The following is a 19,419-nucleotide window of genomic DNA, read 5'->3' as shown; positions in this document are numbered from 1 at the left end:
ACCCACTGGAGTCTAGTCACTCTATCTAGAGATTTTAAGGAAGGTCTACTCTCTCTCACCCAGTAGCAATCAGTCCCTAACAGTTCCCAGGCTACAGCCACCTGCTGCCCATTTCCCTCTCTCTATTCTGGGCCCTTGTCTGACTGAGTCAGCATGGGTCTTGTGTTCAACGCCACCATTGCCACATACAGCAACTTTTAACAAACCATTGTTCAAAATAAAATTTGTTCTAGTGCTCCTAGCTCAACATTTGAAATATTTCCTTTATTAGCAGTTTAAATTCGTTTTAATGGCACCCTAAAACTCAGAGGGGGGAAGCAGGGCTTCTGGGCTCCGCAGCTCTGAAAGACGGGCCCCCAAGGACCAGCTAAGGCAGATTATTGTTAGAAGGTACTTGTGAAGGAGTCCCTCAATCACTCTTAATGTTCTTCATAAAAATCAGGGATGGGGAGCCCCCTAGGGTGAGGGACACAGAGAAACAGACAGCTCTGATGTAAAAGGTGCTGGGTGCTGGGAGCAAGAGCTTCTTAAGACAAGCTTAACAATACACACACAGACACAGACACAGACACACACACACACACACACACACAGACACACACACACACACACGAGCAACCTCTCCCTCTCTCTAAAATCCATAGGCAGGACCTGGAAAGGAGGCCTCATGTTCAAACTCCTTCTCCCTTCTAGCTGGTTCAAAGTTGATAATAACCACTCTGTATGATATAGCCAACCCAGGGCAGGGCCAGGTATCCACTTTTCTCAGTGATCTTCATGTAATGGACCTGAAGGCCAGAGATAGTAAAGTATGGAATTTCAAACTTGATCCAGATGGACGGCCAGCCCTCCACCTCTTCCGTCTCCACACTGGGGAGGCCAAAGTGGGCCCACAACAAGTACTCCTTGCCCCCTGGGAAATACGTTATACTTCAGGTGACAGTGTTTTTTTTTTTTTTTTTTTTTTTTTTTTTTTTTTTTTTTTTCTGGCACATAGTGGGCATTGTCCATGCTGGCCCAGAAGTATGGGGAGTCTGTGTAGCAGGGTACAGGCACAGAAATTCCAACCTTGTTGGCCACTGACTGCTTCTTAAAATGCCCCTTGGCCTTGACCATTATCTCCATGAAGCTATAGAAGAATTTCATGATGACCGATTCCATTCAGATCAGGGGCTTGACCTGGGTACTTAGGCAGTAGAACATAAATTCAAAGTCCTCATCATTGGGGAGATGAAGGAGATGGTATGGTCATTGTCAAAGCAAGGGAGCAGCACGCACTGGTAAAATTTCACATCCTCTAGCTCCACTGACTTATTCTTGCTCCCTGAAAGGCCAGTGAGCTCAAAGAACATGCCATCATTGAAGCCCAGAGGCAGCCCTGGCATCCTGGAGAGAAAGACCTTGATCTTGATAGTGCCCACAACGTCGCTGAGCCAGACGCTCCTGTTCGCACTGACCAGGAGGTTAACAATATCTGTGTCAATGAACACTTCATTCTTTTTGTACTTGAACCCTCAGAGCACCACAACAGAGTGCTGGTGACAGGACAGTGAGTGGCACCCACAACTTGCCTATCTCCAGCTTATTGCCCTGTTGTGTGATGTGCTCCTGCAGGATCTTTCTGTCAGTGGTCTGCAGGAACTAAAAGTCCATCAATTCATCCAGCAGCTCATTCACAATGATGAGGTTATCTCGGATGTTCTCCTTCTCCCGTTTCCTGAAGTACTCACAGAAGGCCTCCATGGTATTGTATAGGAAGTAATACAACAGAGTGGCACTGGCATTCTTTAAAGTGGTGGCCACCAGGTAGAAGTTGCTGTGCTTGATTCACAGGAGGTACACAAGCCCATGGCTTAGCAGCTGGGCCAGCATGCCCTCCTCCTCTGTTACATCAGTAAAAGCATGCAATGGTCAGTCTCTTTCATGGGCACATCACCTCACCTCTGTAGTTGCCCCTGATCAGGGCCTTGCCCTTGACATCCAGAATGGAGACCACGGAGGTGGAAATGGTGGCAAGCCAGTGAAGCTGGGAGGCAAGGGGCCAGTCTGAGAGGTGGCACAGCTTCCTTCTGAAATATCTTTATACTTAATTACTTTATAGCACATATAGGTAATGCCTTCCATCTTACACTACTTACACATTTTCAACTCTTACAAATGCATTAAATAATTATACTTATTTTTCAAATCCCATTCTTACTAAATAACATCCCACAACACAAGTGATGGCCATATAACTGCAAGATTTGAACCATCACTAGTGATGCAGTTCAGACTGTAAGTCATCAGCAAACAGGCCATGTAGAAAGAAGAAGACAACGTTGTAGAAACTGGTGTTTATTGAAGGACTAGCAGGAAAGCTGCCATACTCTAGAGGTTTGTTGGTTAGGTGAAGATTTCCGTTTATTACTTTGGAGTCCATTCAAAGGTCACTTCTGTAACATGTTGACATAAGTAAAAACGTGGCGTCAAACAAGAAACGATAGTGGTTACAGCTGTGATCCTGGTGGTGGAAGACAATGACCTAAATCCTATGTTTATTTGAGTGGCAACAGAATTAAGATAAAATAATCTTCTATATGTAGTGGTTTGGAGAAATGGGACAGAAAATATTCTGCAGGTGGGGAGACCAGTGATGTCTTCTGGGGACTGGGGAAGGATAAATGACTCAGGGAAAGTGGAGACTATTATGTGAACGTGCACTGTGGCATCTCCAACTCCTCTGTATACCCAAGTCTTTAGTTCCAAAGGCCTCATAAACTCCTGAATTTTCTTACTTTAGAGACGCCAACAAATTGTTACTACCTGTCTCCTACATCAGAAAATCTCTAGTTTGCCTTCCATCTCCAAGACTTTCTTCTGTTTGACAGCTGTCTGATATGACAGGCTAACCCTGTACTGATGGGATGATCACTTCATAATGTTGTAATGTCATTATGCTTTGAGTGACTAGGAGATAAAAATCGCAAATGTCATTAGCAGACTGCAAGACATGATATTTGGAGGAAGAAGGAGGTCTCCAAGTGCCCTTCAAATCATTTCACATAAATGACTATCTGGCCTGTCTCTGCTAAATGCGTCAGTAAAAAAATTAACCATCACTGATGGTGACTCACTCTATGATTGAGTAGGTCCCAAAATAGGAAGCAGCAAACACGATTGTCTGTGCTGTCTTTTTGCTCTCTTATTTCAGCATTCAACCTCCTGAAAATCTTTGGACAGTGTATGCTCATTTGTGTGGATATGCTTACGTGTGTGCTTCTATTTTAAATCTGCCTTGTTTATTAAACCCAGAGGCTTACCTTGCTGAGGACAGAGTTATTGACAAAATGCTGTGTATAGTTTCTTGGTCTGAAGATGATTTCTATTAATACTCAAATAGGCATTCCTCACTGATACATCACAGGCTACATTCAAACTGGAAGATCACGGCAAATTTCAGTTTGAAATGCTGGAGGCTTTCCAATTGAAGAATTGCCTCTTCCGAGTTACTAGTTTAACAAATGATAATATCTCTTTATGTGCAATAAGTAAGTTCTATTCTGAGAACTGATGAAAACAAAGAATTGTTTTACAGTGTGTATATATGTCACTCCTCAGAAATTTTTTCTTTTTGCTTCAAAAAATCATAAAACTTGAGAATCAAAAACTGCAATGGAAGAATGCTGTGGACAGAAATGGCTTTGAAATATGCTCAGCTCTTCATATCCATGAATTTCACATCTGTATATTCAAATTGGCTCTGAAAATATTTGGTGAATACATACAGATGTAGTTCTTGGTATTATCTAGTAAATAATACAGAAACAATCATTTGTGTAGCATTTATATCATATTGGTATTATAAGTAATGCACAGATGATTTAAAGTATATGAGAAATTTACATAACAAAACGAAAGCTTCCGTGAATTTTTGTGTCCACAGAGTATCTTGTAACCAGCCCTCTGTGATTATCCAGAGGATCTGTGCAAGGACTTCTCAGAGATGAAGTTTAGATAATTTTTTTCTTTCTTTTTACTCCATCCATCTCCAATCCCACCCAAATGTCCTTTCTTAGTTCATGCCCCTATTATTAGTTTTCCAGTATAAAAGGCCGGTGTAGTCTAGTATGAGTTTGTAAAAATACTCTTAAGTGTAGGTCCATACCTTGGACTCTGGTCAGTGTACTGGTATCACTCTCTTAAAGAAAACTGACTTACTGTCTTCCAGAAGCTATTGATTGTCAATAGATACTCAGCTAGACCCCTACCTTACCCAATAATGTTTAGTTGTTGTCTGGGTAAGGCCAAGAACCTGTGGTTAGACAGGACTCATGCAATAAGAGAGAATGTCCTACTGTTATTGTGCTAAGTAGACACAGTATTAAATCCACTCCTAATGACTTATTGGTATACCCATAGATTACTGTGTCTCTCACCTCTCACCAGAAAAGCATCTTCTTGTAATTCTTCTGGCAACCAACACAGAGACCCACAGCTGGTTTATATGCAGAGAAGAGATTGTGGAATGCTTAGTTCTAAATGGGACCTCTATATCACATCTTCTCCTTCCAAAGCTCAGGGTTCAGAAGTGGTACATGAATATAATTAAACCACTTTGTCTGCACATTACAGGGAAATTGTACATATGAACCCACAGCACTTGTGACAGCATGAACAAGACCTCTGCAAGCCCAAGCTAGATAAAAGCCCATCATTTCAATTTTTATACCAGCCAGGATCTTTTAACTCTCCAAAATTCACTATCCAAATACAGTGATTCTTCTTCTAGAAGTAGCCTTAGCTCTTCTCTGATACACCTGATTTCTATGCTCTCATCTGATTTCGTTTCAAATCGGGTTCCCAATTCCTAATATACTTCATTGATTTAATGAATATTGTTTTTGAACATGCACTCTATGTCCAGCTTAGTGTTAAATTGGAGATGTAGAGAAATAAACAAGACAAAGCTGTCTGATTGTTGGAGGTTGTGATCTGATGGAGAACTGGACATGTAGCTTGTGTAATTATGGGCATAATAAATAAGTTGGGTGCTATGGAAGCACAGACAACCCAGGTGGGAATAGAGGATGGAAAATACTTCACAGGGGATAGAATACTTTGGTCCATATTTTAGAGTTGAGATAGAATTTTCCACATGAAGTTTGTATAGCGCTGCAAATCCAAAGTTGAGGAGGCATGAGGAAATATAGAGCATTGAAGTAAGAACAAGGCATTTACAATGATTTAGACTGTCAAACACAAAGGAGGTGCCAAATGAAACGAGATGTAAGCGCAGAGATTTCTGTGCCATCTGAAAGAGTACAGAAGCACTCCTATGTGACAGAAAACCACTGACTTATTTTCTTTAAAGATAATGATATAATCAGCTATTCATTCCAAACAGATTGTTCTGGTGACAACAAAGAATACGGATTGAATAGGGACAAGACTGTTGGCAGGAAAACAAATTAGGGGTTATTGTAGTGAGATATACAAGAAGATGATTACAGGCTGAATTAGGTAGTGACATTGGAAACAGATGTAAATGGATAAAAGATAAATGAAAAACCGAGCTCTGACACGGTATTCAGTTTCACGTGTGTGAATTCATTATTTACCTACATAAAACATTAAATACATCTTTGAAATAGTGTCTAGCATTACTCTCCTGGTGATAAGAGGGAAACTAAGGCACTGAAAAGTTATGTAACATAAAGTGAAAAGGATCAGATCCTAGGTATTCTTATTCCAATGGCTGAGCTCTTGATCAGGTATCATAGGTGTTAAGCTACAGAACATGGTAACAGATTTATCAGAGAAAGAGGATGTCATATGATGGGAAAACAGACGTAATGGATGATTCTCAGGTTCTTAACTTTTTTTGTTCAAAGCTAAGAAATTTATAAAATGAGATTTGGGGTGCATGGACCAGCTAATGTTTATACTCTGGATTTGTCAAAAATCTATTTGGAGATCAGAGGAGAGAGGGCTGAATACAGACATGTGTAAATTAGCAAGCTGTTACTGATCGAACCATGGGTAAGACTACCCATGAAGACGTGTATAAAAATTACAGCAGTCAAGGATAGAACCTCTGGAATCACCAATTTAAGACAGAATTAGAGAGTTCCATGAAGACTAACAAAGGAAATCTGGAGAGCTAGAACAACATCCGGACAGGAGAGAGAAGTTATCATAGAAATCAAGGTGACTTCTCCCAGAACAAGTTCCATGGAATAGTGGGATCAGAAATTCAGTGAATGAGAGAATGAATAGAAGTTTAAGACTTTTGAGACAGATTGTAAAGAGCACATCACAAGAGGATGATATAAAATGTAGGAGAGATAATAAGAAGCAGGAGGGACAGAAAGAAGAGGTTTTATGAAGATGACAGACATTTCACCAAGTATGGCAGCATAAGCTTATAAAATGAGTTTTAGGAGGCGGAAGAGGACCATGAGTTTTAGTGAATACACTACTATGTAACAAGTTCAGACACAAGCCTGAAGTACTACCTTATGTTTCCAAACAAATATCTTGATCTGTTTTTATTTGTGTATATGTGTGTGTGTGTGTGTAATTAGACAGGGGTGGGATTATACAAAACCTAATGTCTCAAGAATAAATGGAATGAAGAAAATAACTGGAAAATATTTAAATTTCTTCTGCCTCTTTTAGTGTTGAGAACTGAATTTACAACCTCACACATGCTAGGTAAGCATTCTATCATCGAGCTATATTCCAAGCCCCAAATTTCTTGAAAAGAAAGACATGTCTGTTCTTCCGAAAGAAGGGGGAAGGAAAGATGCATGAACTCATGAGATTAATAGCTTTATTGATGCATTGGAAGAGATGCATTTAGTTATATATTTTATATATATTTAGAGATATATTTAGTACACTTTTTTCATTTGTTGAGAATCTGAAGTTAAGTGATGACAGAAAGTTTTGTGAAGAATAGTGACTAATGAAACAGTGCCCTTGAAAAATATACCAAAGTGTGTGTGTGTGTGTGTGTGTGCACGTGTGTGTGTGTGTGTGTCTGTGTGTCTGTGTATCGCCTATATGTGTGTAGGTAGCGTCAGGGTCCAGAAGAAGGTATCACATCCTTTCTACATTTCTTGTAACATCTTTTGTCTTCAAACACCTTTTGAAGAAAATTTATTTGTCTGTATTTAAATGGTCACTCCTTACTTCTCCTGTAGAATTTGAGGTAGGTAACAAGGGGCCCTAATGTAACCATGCTTTTGACTGCCTGTGGCCTAAAACTTGCTTGAAGTCAAATTAAAAATTTGAGACCTTCTCCAGAAGGGGGAATATCATGACTGGTCCAGTAGCCATGTTCAAAAGGCCATGACTAGGAGGACCATATACCTTAGGATAGAACCTGTTACTGTTTTTGTTGTTGTTTTGTGTGTTTGTGTGTGTGTGTGTGTGTGCATGTGCATGTGTGTGTTGTTCTTTTTGCTACATGATTATGCTGTCACATTGACTTCTAAATAGTTATGCTGTTACCCATACACTTGGGCTACTCTCAACCTTGGTCAGAGAAGTTTCCTTTTTCAGTGGTCACTGGTCAATGGAGAGATACATAACTAGTCAAAGTGCTAAGGTTTAGAGACTTGAGTTCGCAGTCATATCTGACACCAACACCAAGGCTCAGAGAACATCACAGAAGAGGAGACAAAAAGAATGTAAGAATCAGAGATTGGAGGGAAGTGCTGTGAAATGCTGTCTTCTGGACATGACATGGTTATTGAATTTATGAATCTACAGCATCTGTGGTTACCTGCACAAGACCTACATAAGATCAAGCCAGCCAAACTCCTGGCATAGATGGAGTACATTATTTCTATGTCTTACCCCTTTCTGAGGTGCTACTGGTAGTGGATATATACTGGGGAAGAGAGAACATTCTCTTTTGAGGATGTGGCAAACTATTAGGTTTCCCATGCTCTAGTGGATGGCATATACCCATGTACATACAGACAGCATTACTTGGACTTAGAAGGTTATCTCTTTCTCTCTCTCTCTCTCTCTCTCTCTCTCTCTCTCTCTCTCAAAACAAAGTTGAGAAGGAGATGTTTTGGGGAGGGGATATAAAGGGCGTTGGAAGGGGAAATGAGTATTAATATAATCCCATTTCACTGCATGAATATATGAAATTCTGCAAACTAAAGAAAATTTTGAACAAAGATGGAAAATTACAGATCATAAGGTCTGAATTTGGTTTTGTCAGCAGGGATAATAGATATGTTGAGGCTGGAGAGATGGTTCAGTGGTTAAGAACACTGGCTGTTCTTGCGGAAGACCCAGGTTTGAATCCCAGCATCCACATGGCAGCTAAAAACTGTCTATAACTTCAGTTCCAGGGGATCTGACAGCCTCTTCTGACCTCCGTGGCATTGCACAACATGACAGGTGCACTCACATACATGCAGGCAATACAGGAACACACAAAATAAAAATCATACAAAAGGTATGTTTACTAAAGCTAATTGCAAATTACCACAAACAAAGCAGTCTGAAACAATATATAATTATCAACTACCAGTTCTATAGGTCAGAAGACAAGCACTGTGTGACTGAGTTCTCTGCTTAGGGCTCCATAAGGCTGAAATCCTGGTGTCATGCAGCATAGGCCCTTGGCTGGAGATCAGGAAGAAACTACATTCAGGTTTTTTCGGGTTGCTGCTAGAATTTTCCGCCTCATAACTGTAGGATACGTGTCCTAGTCTTTTTGTTGGCTGTTGGCTAGGCCTACTCTCAGACCCTAGATATCATACTGATTTTTTCACATGTAACCTTTCTATTTTTAAAGCTGGTGGCTATGCATTGAACACTTCTCATGACTCAAAATCTCTCTGAACCCCTACTCTACCAGTTGGAGATGAATCACATGATTTTAAATGACTCAGATGACTAACTTGTGCCTCACTGATTAATCTCCATATTTTATTAATGTAAAGTAAACCTCAAAAATCCTTTTACCTATTAACATAATCATGATATCATTATTTCACCGTATTTTAGTTCTGTGGGACCAGAGTTTAGATTTCTGCTAACTACAGATGACAGGCATGCCAAGTATTTCTGGAAGGCAATTTGACAATATTAGTTAATAGTGTTAAAACATTTGACCTTGAGGGATTCTGCTCATAGAATTTACCCTTTAGAAATTTATAAGAGAACTATGCAAAGACCTTTGCATGAAGTTTTTTGTCAAACAATTGCAATAAGGCTGAGAAGCTGGCATAGGTGCTTGCACAGCAGTCTGAAGACTTGCATTTAATCCAGGGAATCTCACAATGTGGCAGGATAAAAGTGACTTTTGCAAGTTATCTTCTGACCTCTGTGTACACATTGTGGTCTATATATAAACAGAGAGAGAGAGAGAGAGAGAGAGAGAGAGAGAGAGAGAGAGAGGTGAAAATGAGCCATGCACAAGCATTAATTACTCTGATTAATTACAAAAATGTGAAATAATTGCAATAATAAAAGATTTTAAAATAGTACTACAATACATCTTTTCTTTTGTTCTGAGACAAGGTTGAATATAGCTCATTCAGGAGAGCCTCTAGCTGCCTGAGACCAAGCATGGGCCTTGAGTACTGTTCCTCCAATCCTGGCTTTGAAATTCATAGGACCTAGGAGTGAATCCGCTGCTATTGTTTTGTAAAGTGGACATAGTTGTCAAGCTGTCCTCTAGAGTCTCTAAATTCATATCTCTATGTTCACATATTAGTGCAGTTTTCAGACCACATCAAAGATGTTTATTTGTGCTGTGGATGACTATTAACAAAGAAACTCACAGCTGAACAAAGTGCAGAAAATTAGTGATAGTGCCATACTTAGTCACAAATATAGACATCTATATCATACCGCATTTCCATAGGATTCAAAGACCACTTTGTAAGAAGAGGCAGAAAGATTGCAAAAGCCAAAGGTTTGGGAGGATCAAGACAAAACATTTTCTTCTGGATGTTATAGGAGTGCACTCGTGAACTCACAGCAGTTTTGGTTGCCTTCACAAGGCTTGCACAAGATCAAATCAGTGAAAATTCTAGCATTGAATGGGGAAGGAGTTCATGAGCTCTCACCCCTAAGTGAAGAACTATGGACAGTTGTGAATCCTGGTAGGCGGAACATGTTCCAGCAAATGGCCACACACTCAAGAGTGTGTATATATATATAATGTAGATAATATCCTCACACACATAAAATAGAAATAACAAAATATTTTTTAAACAGATGGGGAGGAGTAGAAGGTGAATATGATCAAAATACATTGTGTACATATATGAAATTCTCAAAGAACTTATAAAAATATCATTTTTTAAATAATGGAAAATTCCAAAGTCCTAAATACTGAATAAGTCTCTTGTGTCAACTTATACCTGCCTATCTTTTTAATTGTTTCTTAGTCTTAGTTTTTCATGACCCTAAATCATGCACTTAATGTGTATAAATCAATAGATGAATGGAACCAGATTATATACTTTCCTGCCTTGGACATCAAGCAATTAAGAATCCTTAGCATGCTAATGCTCACATCCTTTCTGCTAGAGTAAGGATAGATACCTTTCAGTTGTACATAATTATCATAAATCCTGACAAAGTTTTATTCTTCCACTTCCTAATTGGGCTGTAATAGACATGTTATCGAGAAAGTGCTAAATTTTGTTTATATGTGTATACAAATGGTCATATTCCTATAACCATTTACTAAAATAAACCTTCAATAAATGTTCAATTAAAAAAGAAATCAGGTATATGATATATATGTATACATGTATGAGAAGATACTAGAAAGTAATGAAAATATTTTCAAAACCGAAAAAGAAAAGAAAAATACAAGTCCTCAATGAATCAAGTAGATGGATAGATGTGCAAATATTTATCATAAAATTATGCTACTTTTTAGATATTTAACCTTTCCGTATTGCTCACTCCTCTGTACTGTCCTTGAACCTTGTAAACACTATTTTGCTGTAGCTTCTATGAGGCCTAGACTTAAATTCTACATTCAAGTGAGATCACACAATCTGAGTATTCTGTGTCTGTCTTCAGCTCACATAATGTCTTCCACTTCTTTCCATGTTGATACGAATGATAGAACTCTGTTCTTTCGATAGCTGAATAATACTTCAGTGCATTAGTTTCTTTATTCATTCCTCAGTTAATGGTTGTTTCCATTTTGTTTCAGTTTCCTTTCTCTGGCTATAATAAAACAGTGACCAAAAACAACATAGAGAGGAAAGAGTTTATTTCATCTTATACTTCCAAAGCACAGTCAGCCTCATAGGAATTCAGTCAGGAACTCAATGCACCTGTAGACACGAACTGACGCAGAAACCACAGAAGAATGTTGCTTACTGGCTTGATTCCCCTGGCTCCCTCTGTTTCGCTTCTTATACAGACCTGGCCCACCTACCCAGGGATGGCACTGCCCACAGTGGGCTGGGCCCTCCTACATGGATTAGCAATTAAGAGGCTATCTCACAGAAATGGCCACAGGCCAATCAGATGGAGGAAATTCCTGAACTGAGGTTCCTATTCCCAGGTGTCTTTAGTTTGTGTCAAGCTGACAAAAGCTAACCTACGAAATTAACCTCTTTTTGAAATTTTTATTTATTATTTTTATTTTATGTGTATGCGTGTATAGCCTGCATGTAGGTAAGTGCACCTGTGTCGTGCAATGCCCACGGAGGTCAGAAGAGGCTGTTAGATCCCCTGGGACTGAAGTTACGGTCAACTGTTAGCTGCCATGTGGGTACTGGGATTCAAACCCGGGTCTTCTGCAAGAACAACCAGTGTTCTTAACCACTGAACCATCTCTTCAGCTCCTAAAAGAGGATTTAAAATTTAAGAAAGCTGGGGACCAGGAAGCTCCCTGTTTTGTAGAGCAAAAAGCATTGAGGGTCTAACTTCCAAAGTTTTATTCATGGGGATGGCGTGCACTAAGAAGGTATTCAGGAACAAAGGGTATGCAGATCAAGGGACATTTCTCTGCCAGTGCTCGAGAAACAATTAGCAAAAAATGTGGCCTGTTTGCAAGATATAGAGCAGATGTTCACGCAACTGTATGAATAAGGCATAGCTTTTAATCTAACCTAAACATAAAAATAAGGGGCACTGCACTTCAGAGCCCTGCATTGGCATACATGCCGATCTGGCTCTGCCATCATAGGCAATCTTGGCTACTGGCAACTTTGCACATGTAGTCAAGCATGCCTTCTGCAGAGTTCAAACAGGCAGTTGTCTCTAGCACTTAAAAGTCCCACAGCATTTATAAATTACAACAACTTCAAAGTCCAAGTTCTCTTTCAAAAGTCAACATCTCTTAACTGTGGGCTCCTGTAAACTAAAAAAAAAAAAAAAAGAAAAAAACAGATTTCCAAATGAAGACTATAATAAAGGTCATAATACCATCTAATATTATATAATTATCTAATGCACAATGAAAAATGTACTATTATTAATAAAATATGACAGAAACATTCATGGCAATTACAATCGTGATTTCTTCTGCAATTGGTTCTGTGGCCTTTTCTGGTATTTATAATTACCATCATCTACTAGTAATTCTGTATTGTCTCCACCCACAGCAAGCACCTATGCAGGTCTTGTTCCTTTTTTTAGCCTGGAGGAGTTACCTACATCTTCATTCTTTTCTTATATTTTATTTATTTTTATTTTCTGTGTATGAGAGTATTGACGGCATGTGTGTGAGTGCACCCATGTTATGCAAGGCCAGTGGAGGACAGAAAAGGGTGTTAGATTCCCTTGGAACTGCAGTTCCTAGCCACGATGTAGGTTCTGGGAATCTAACCTGGGTCCTCTGAAAGAGCAGCCAGTACAATTAACCACAGAACCATCTCTTCAGCCCGCAAAGCTTCATTCCTGAGTGGTCCAGAACATATATCATCCTGACAGGGTTGAGTTATTATAGATTCCTATTGACTTTAATCACAGGACACACTAACACCAAGAAATGGCCCAAAGGAGCTCCAGATATCACTTTCCTTCTAATTCTAATTTCCACTTGGCATTTTGGATCAATCATTCTGTCTTACACTGTATCTCTGTTCTAAGTCAATTGACATAAGGACATCAGAAGTCCACTTTGGCCAAGGGGAAGTCTTAGCTTCCTGATCATCAAAATGTTAGTATGTTTCCTGGCTGAAGCACTTCCCCATTCTGGCAACAAAATTTCTAGGCCAGCAGAACATAAAGTCATGGAAGAGGAAGCAAAAATTTTCCTAGTGGGTCACTAAGGATGTGAGTGGAACCATTCCCATTTCCACCACTTGATCCTGGTTGTAGAAGAAACAGTACCATATACTGAATGCTGAATCAGAGTACATATAGCCTTCTGTAGAAGCCTGCCCCAGCCATTCAGGCTACTTTTACCTATACTCTGTCTTCAAAAGGCTTTCCACAGATTTATCAAGTCAGCTGCTTCAGAACTATGGAGAAAAAGGGATGACCAGTGAATTCAAGGAATACGAACACATTGCCAAACTTCTTTGACTGTAAAGTCAGTTCTTCAGTCAGAAACACTACTGTGTGGAATATCACGATATTGGATAAAGCATTCTGCAAGTCCACAGAGAGAATTTTTGACAGAAGCACTCCATGCTGGAGAGGCAAATTCACCTTGATAATAAATATCTAATCCGATAAGGATAAAGCACAGCATTTTCCATGATGGAAGTGATCCAGTGTAGTCTTCCTGCAACCAGGCTACTTCTGGTCACCATGGGAAATGTTGCTATCTATATCAGGAGTTCATTGCTTACCTGTGTTACTGCCAGATTTGGCATTCAGTAACAGTCATAGTCAGATCAGACTTGGTGAATGGATGTCTGTGGTTTATTTTTTAATATATATTTTTATTGAATTTTTAAGCATGTCATACATCTTAATCTATTTAAAACCCTATTCTATCTGTACCCCCCCATAGACCCCCACTGGATTTTATGCATTCTGCGTATTATTTTAAGGCCCATCGGGTCAAGTTTGTGTCCCCATATGTTCCTCGGTGTGAGGTCATCCACTGGAATCTGCTCAACTTATTGATTATCACTTCTTGAAAGAAGACCAACTCTCCCTCACCCAGAAGCAATCAGTTGTCAATAGTTCCACAGCTATGATTGGGGTTTCTTGCCCATTTCTCCAGTTCTATGCTGAGCTTTTGTCTTGGCTGAGTTTGCATGGGTCTTGTGCATGCTGTCAGCATTGCTGTAAGTTCATATGTGCAATTTCCTAGAAGCCTAAATAACTGTTTCCTTGTTGTCATCTATCACCCCTGGCTCTTACAGTCTTTCTGCCCTGTCTTCCATAATGGTCCTTAAACCCTGCATGGATGTGGCTTAATTTAGGAGTCCTGTCCAGGGACATGCACTCTTCAGTATCTTTTTCTCTACACTTTGGTCAGATGTGGCCTTCTGTGTTCATCACCCTCTGTTGCATGAAGTTTTACTAGTGAGACTTGAGCGATGCATTAGTATTCTATCTCCTGTTCTACTATGTTTCCTGAACCTTAGATGCAGAGGTTCTATTGTAGACGGGTCAGTTAAGGCTGGGTATTTCGCAGATATTTTTTCTCTGTGTTTGACCATTTCTGGAACTCTGTAATAGTCTCCATCTGTTGTGAATAGAAGCTTCTTTGAAGAATAGTGATAGGTACACTTATCTGTAAATATAAGGACCCATATTTAGCATACAGTAAGAATTTATATTTGTATAGGGGTGTGATAGACATAGGCTTTTCTCTAAAATCTATGACCTACAGCCATGTGTATTTGGCTTTGTTTACAGTGCCACCCATGAGTTCCCTCCCAATGAGAGTGCTTTAAATCCAATTAGATATCTGTTGATTACTCTCAAGATAAAAGTGCCACTACTACACTGGCATGGTTTGCTGTGCTGGTCATGTTATGATTGTTAGGCTTTACAGCTAGAGTGGACCATTGATTAATTTTCTCCCATAGCAGCTTGCATAGTATCCTCTGAAACTCTGAGAGCTAGTAGTCAGGGAGGAGGCTTCCAGGTCAGTTCTAGCTCCATTGTTGCAAGTCCTGTGTCTGAAGAATGTCCTGTCTCCAGCAATACGGTCTTACGGAAGTCTGGTTTTGAGCTCGTGTATAACCCCATGGCTCCTATCATAGCCACTTTGTTCATGCACTGATTGGGATATGACAAGGATGGCAGGGGAATGGGTCATTCTATCTACTAGATTATTGAATTCCTCTTTGATGAAGTCACCTTTTGATGAGCACTTCCATGTGACACAAGAAAGAATGTTCAGGTCTTTTCCTCATTTGGAGCCATCTATCCACCTAAATTTTCCCCAAGTTTCTCTCTTACCAACTTCCCAATCTTGTTTTTTCCAAGTCCCTAAGTATTGTAGATAAATTTTCTCCAAATTGAAACATTGTCTCCAAAAAGGGTGGGAGAGGTTCATAATACTCAGGAAGTTAGCAAGGTACATATGTTTGAGAAAGCAGAAACTTAAAAGATTCATAAAAACTCCTCAAGGTTATAGAAACAGTAAACAGCTATGGGGGGAAGACTGTGACCAGTGACTTCCAAGAGGAGATTCCTGAGCCTATTGACTTGCATGCAAGTTGTACAGAGAGCTTCAGGGATTCAGTTTTCATGAGTTATTATTGGTGATGGGGTGGGAATTTTGATAATGCACCCTCTTTTGAGTCATCCTTATTCCTTATAAAATCTCTCACCCATACTTCTGTAATTAACTCTAATAATAACTCATCAGCTCATAAAGTTGAACTTTGGTAGAATCACTAGTTTTTTCTGTTCTGGATTCCCTACCATGAATGACTGAATATGTTTGTGCCTCATTTCCCCCAGAAAGTTTCACATAACACTGACTATCCACCCAAAGTGTTCGCTCCAGTTCATGAATCAAAGAAATATGGTGATTTTTCTTTACCAACAAAATGTATTATGGTGTTCATTGCTAAATGTTATGTCTACTGTGAAGATTTCCCTTCACCAGTGTCCTTTGTGGTTGGCCTATAACAGGACTATAATACTTAAGTTGTCCACTTCTAAGTGGTACCTGTATAAGATGTTGTACCATGTGAAAACTAGGCCCTACTCTTCTCTTTTATAATAAAATGACCATAGGTCACACACCATGGTGTCATTCATAAGTGCGTGCTTTACCACAGGTGGCATTTTAGCAGGAGTAGGAATAATAGGCAATTCTACAACTTTATGTAGCTGTGTTTTGAAGGAATAACAGTTGTAGATGATGGCAAGGCTTTCCTCTCAGATCCTAAAAGCCACCATTGTGATTCACCTATGGGGTCCTGCCAAAAGGCTTCAAAGAGCCTCCCTATCTGCCATTGACACCTCAAGCACCGATAATTCTGCTGAACCAAAAGGCCCACATAGTACAGCATTTTACATGTGGCAGGGGCCTGTTGAAATTTTTTCTTGTTCTAGACCCCACTCAAAACTTTCTGAATCACTTGGTAAATGGGCCATAGTAATACATCCAAGTGAAAATCATGCTGCCTGAAAATAAAAATAGAACAACTAAGCCTTTGCTTCTTCCTTTATTATGGAGGGGCTAGATACAACCTTCATTGTAGAAGGAATATCTTTGCATGTACCACATCACTGCAATCCTAGAAATTTAACTAGGCTAGAAGCCCCTAGCATTTTTAATTGGATTTTTCCCACATGATGACACAAGTCTAGAGTCATTTCTACCTCCTGTTCACTTATTCCAATGAGCATAACATCATCAATGTAATGTATGGTATCTCATGAAAGAGACAAGAGATCAAGGTCCATGTAAACTAAGTCATGACATGGTTGAAGAAATAATATATCCTTGAGCCAGAACAGTAAAAATGTACTTTTTTTCTTGACAACTAAAAGCAAATTGTTCCTGACGGTGGTCATGGATAAGTATGAAGAAAAAACATTTGCTAGATCAGTTTTTCTATACCAGGTCCCTGGAGATAATGCTAATCTACACAAGTAAGGTAACAATACCTGGTATAGCAGTGTAATTTGATACACTGCTTGTTTAAGTTTATGATTCATCTGTCATTCTCCATGATCCATCTATCTTCTGCATAGGATAAATAGGCAAAGTATGGGGAGATGTGGTGGGAATGAGAACTCTTGCAATTTTTAAGTCCTTGATACTGGTATTAATTTCTGTAAGCCCTCTAGGGATGTGATATTATTTGGTTCACTATTGTCCTGATATATACAGCTATTCTGGCTTCCATTTGGCTTTTCCAGACATAATAGCTCTTACTCCACAGGTTAAGGAACCAATATGGGGATTCTGACAAATTCTAAATATATGTGTATATATATATATATATATATATATATATATTTCAATTATTCATTCTGGGACTGGGGAAATAACCACAGAATGAGTTTGAGAACCCAATGAACCACAATGAATTTGACTTTGGCTAAAACTTCACTGATCAACTGGCCTACATAAGACCCCATTTTAACTGGAGAGCTGCAATGTTCTTGGAGGTCTCCTGGAATCAATCTCAGTTCAGAGCCAGTATCCACTAATCTTTGAAAGATCTGATTATTTAACTTCCCCCAATATATAGTTACCCTAGTAAAATACTGTAGGTCCCTTTGGGGAAGGATGGAGAAAGATTACTAGTAAAACCACTTTTTATTGTAACAAGGTCTTTCCTCAAGGAGACAAGGCTTCCTTGTCATCTGAGGGGTTTTGATCCTGTAAACTGGCTCAAGTCTGGAAATTAATTGAGGGGCTATGATTCTCTGTTATTATGATTCAAGGTGGCCATTCATTCATTTATTCTGGAAGTTTTATGCTTATACAGCTCTAGCTAGAACTTAGTAGGTTTCCTATCTATTTCAATCTAGTTCACATCTTTGATCACCAAGATTAATCAGTCACCGTCAAGGATTTACACAAGTCAGACCATTATGAACATTCCACTGCTTATGCTGTCCATTGGGGTAAGTATGCTTACCTTTGGAAATTCAGTGATATCAATCATCTACTACTCCAGACCCATTTCCTTTCAATTTTCCATTTGAGGCTCCAACTGTGAGGTCTGACATACAGAGAAAAGCATCAACAGACGTCTTCAACTATGCTGATGAGTAGAGATGATGCTCCTCCACAAATCTGTTTCTTATAGAAGTATGAAGAATATGTCTTCTGGAAATTCTTATTCTAAAGGACTAGATTTTACATTGCAAATCCACTGAAGCATTTCAGTTTCCCTGAGCTGCTGAACCTTGTCATCATCACTAAACCAAGAGGTATGAGACATTTCAGGCTCATTCACAGTAGGCTATCTTTTAAGTCATACTTGAGCCAAGCAATTGAATGAACTATTAGCACTTTAAAAAAAAACCTGTATGAGCTGCAGTATCAAACTCAGAATCTCTGCTCAGTGGGCTCTCACCAATAAACTCAATCTGGGATAGTTTTATGTTCCTCTACCTTTATCCCATACCACTAAAATCCATTCTGACGCATATTACCCAGACTTTAATACTACTTTAATTAAATGTAGTATTAATTCCCTTTGACAATGTCAGAGAGAGCAATAGGGATAGGAATGTATCCACTTTTAAGAAAGGGAAGAATACTTCCTCAGGAAAAATAAATCAGAATTTGTGAGCTGAGTTCTCTCAGCCACATTAGGATCTTTCCATACATTGCTATCCAAAGTAACAGGATCACACTCATTTTTAATCAGTGCCCTCACACTAACTGCTGCCATGCTTCCAGGCTTTGACTTAAATTTTCATCGAAAGCCAGCCAATCATGTGGTGTGGGCTTCCATTTGTTTTTTGGTGACTTGAGTCTTATGACTGTTGGAGAAAAAATTGCTTTCCAGGCATGCTTAAAATCCTTTTAGATTGTTTTTACACATCTGGAACTAGATAACTTTACTTGTAAGCTCATACTTTTCCTTTGTTATTTTCTCCAAAGATGCTAGAAGCCATCTTCTAGCATCAGTATATTCTTCACTTTTCCATAAATATTCCAAATTTTATACAGAGTCATCAAATTCTTTGCTTATCACAAGAAGTAAATCAAATTATCAAATGCATTTATTTTACATAGTTCTGTAAATAGATTTCCAGTGCTGTCCATGCTACCACTATCTATAGGTTTAGTTGAGTTGGAAAGGCATCTATGAATACTACCAAGCCTACCAGAGAAATTCTTCCTTATAATTCTGTTTTTCTAGAACCATCCTTAATACCCAAATCTGTACTAGTCATGGTTCTAAGGAGGAACAGAGCAGATAGATTGAATCTATACTCCAAAGAGAAGCTATTGCATTGACTTATGTAGTATGAGCCATGTAGTCCAACAATGGCTGTATACCAGAGAAGCTGAGAATGTGATAGCTGTTCATTACATGAGCC

At 39.1% G+C, this 19,419-nt stretch overlaps 1 pseudogene; it reads right to left on the bottom strand.

Annotated features, from left to right (window-relative positions):
• Window positions 1-698: 698 nt before the first annotated feature.
• On the bottom strand, window positions 699-13,808 carry LOC103743176 (annotated as a pseudogene).
• Between the last annotated feature and the right edge of the window lie 5,611 nt (window positions 13,809-19,419).

Source organism: Nannospalax galili, unplaced genomic scaffold (genome assembly GCF_000622305.1).
Source record: "Nannospalax galili isolate Female #2095 unplaced genomic scaffold, S.galili_v1.0 scaffold280, whole genome shotgun sequence".
In the NCBI taxonomy this organism is placed as follows: Eukaryota; Metazoa; Chordata; class Mammalia; order Rodentia; family Spalacidae; genus Nannospalax; species Nannospalax galili.
Note: the sequence above shows the minus strand (reverse complement) of the source record. Positions and strands in the feature narration are given on the sequence as shown.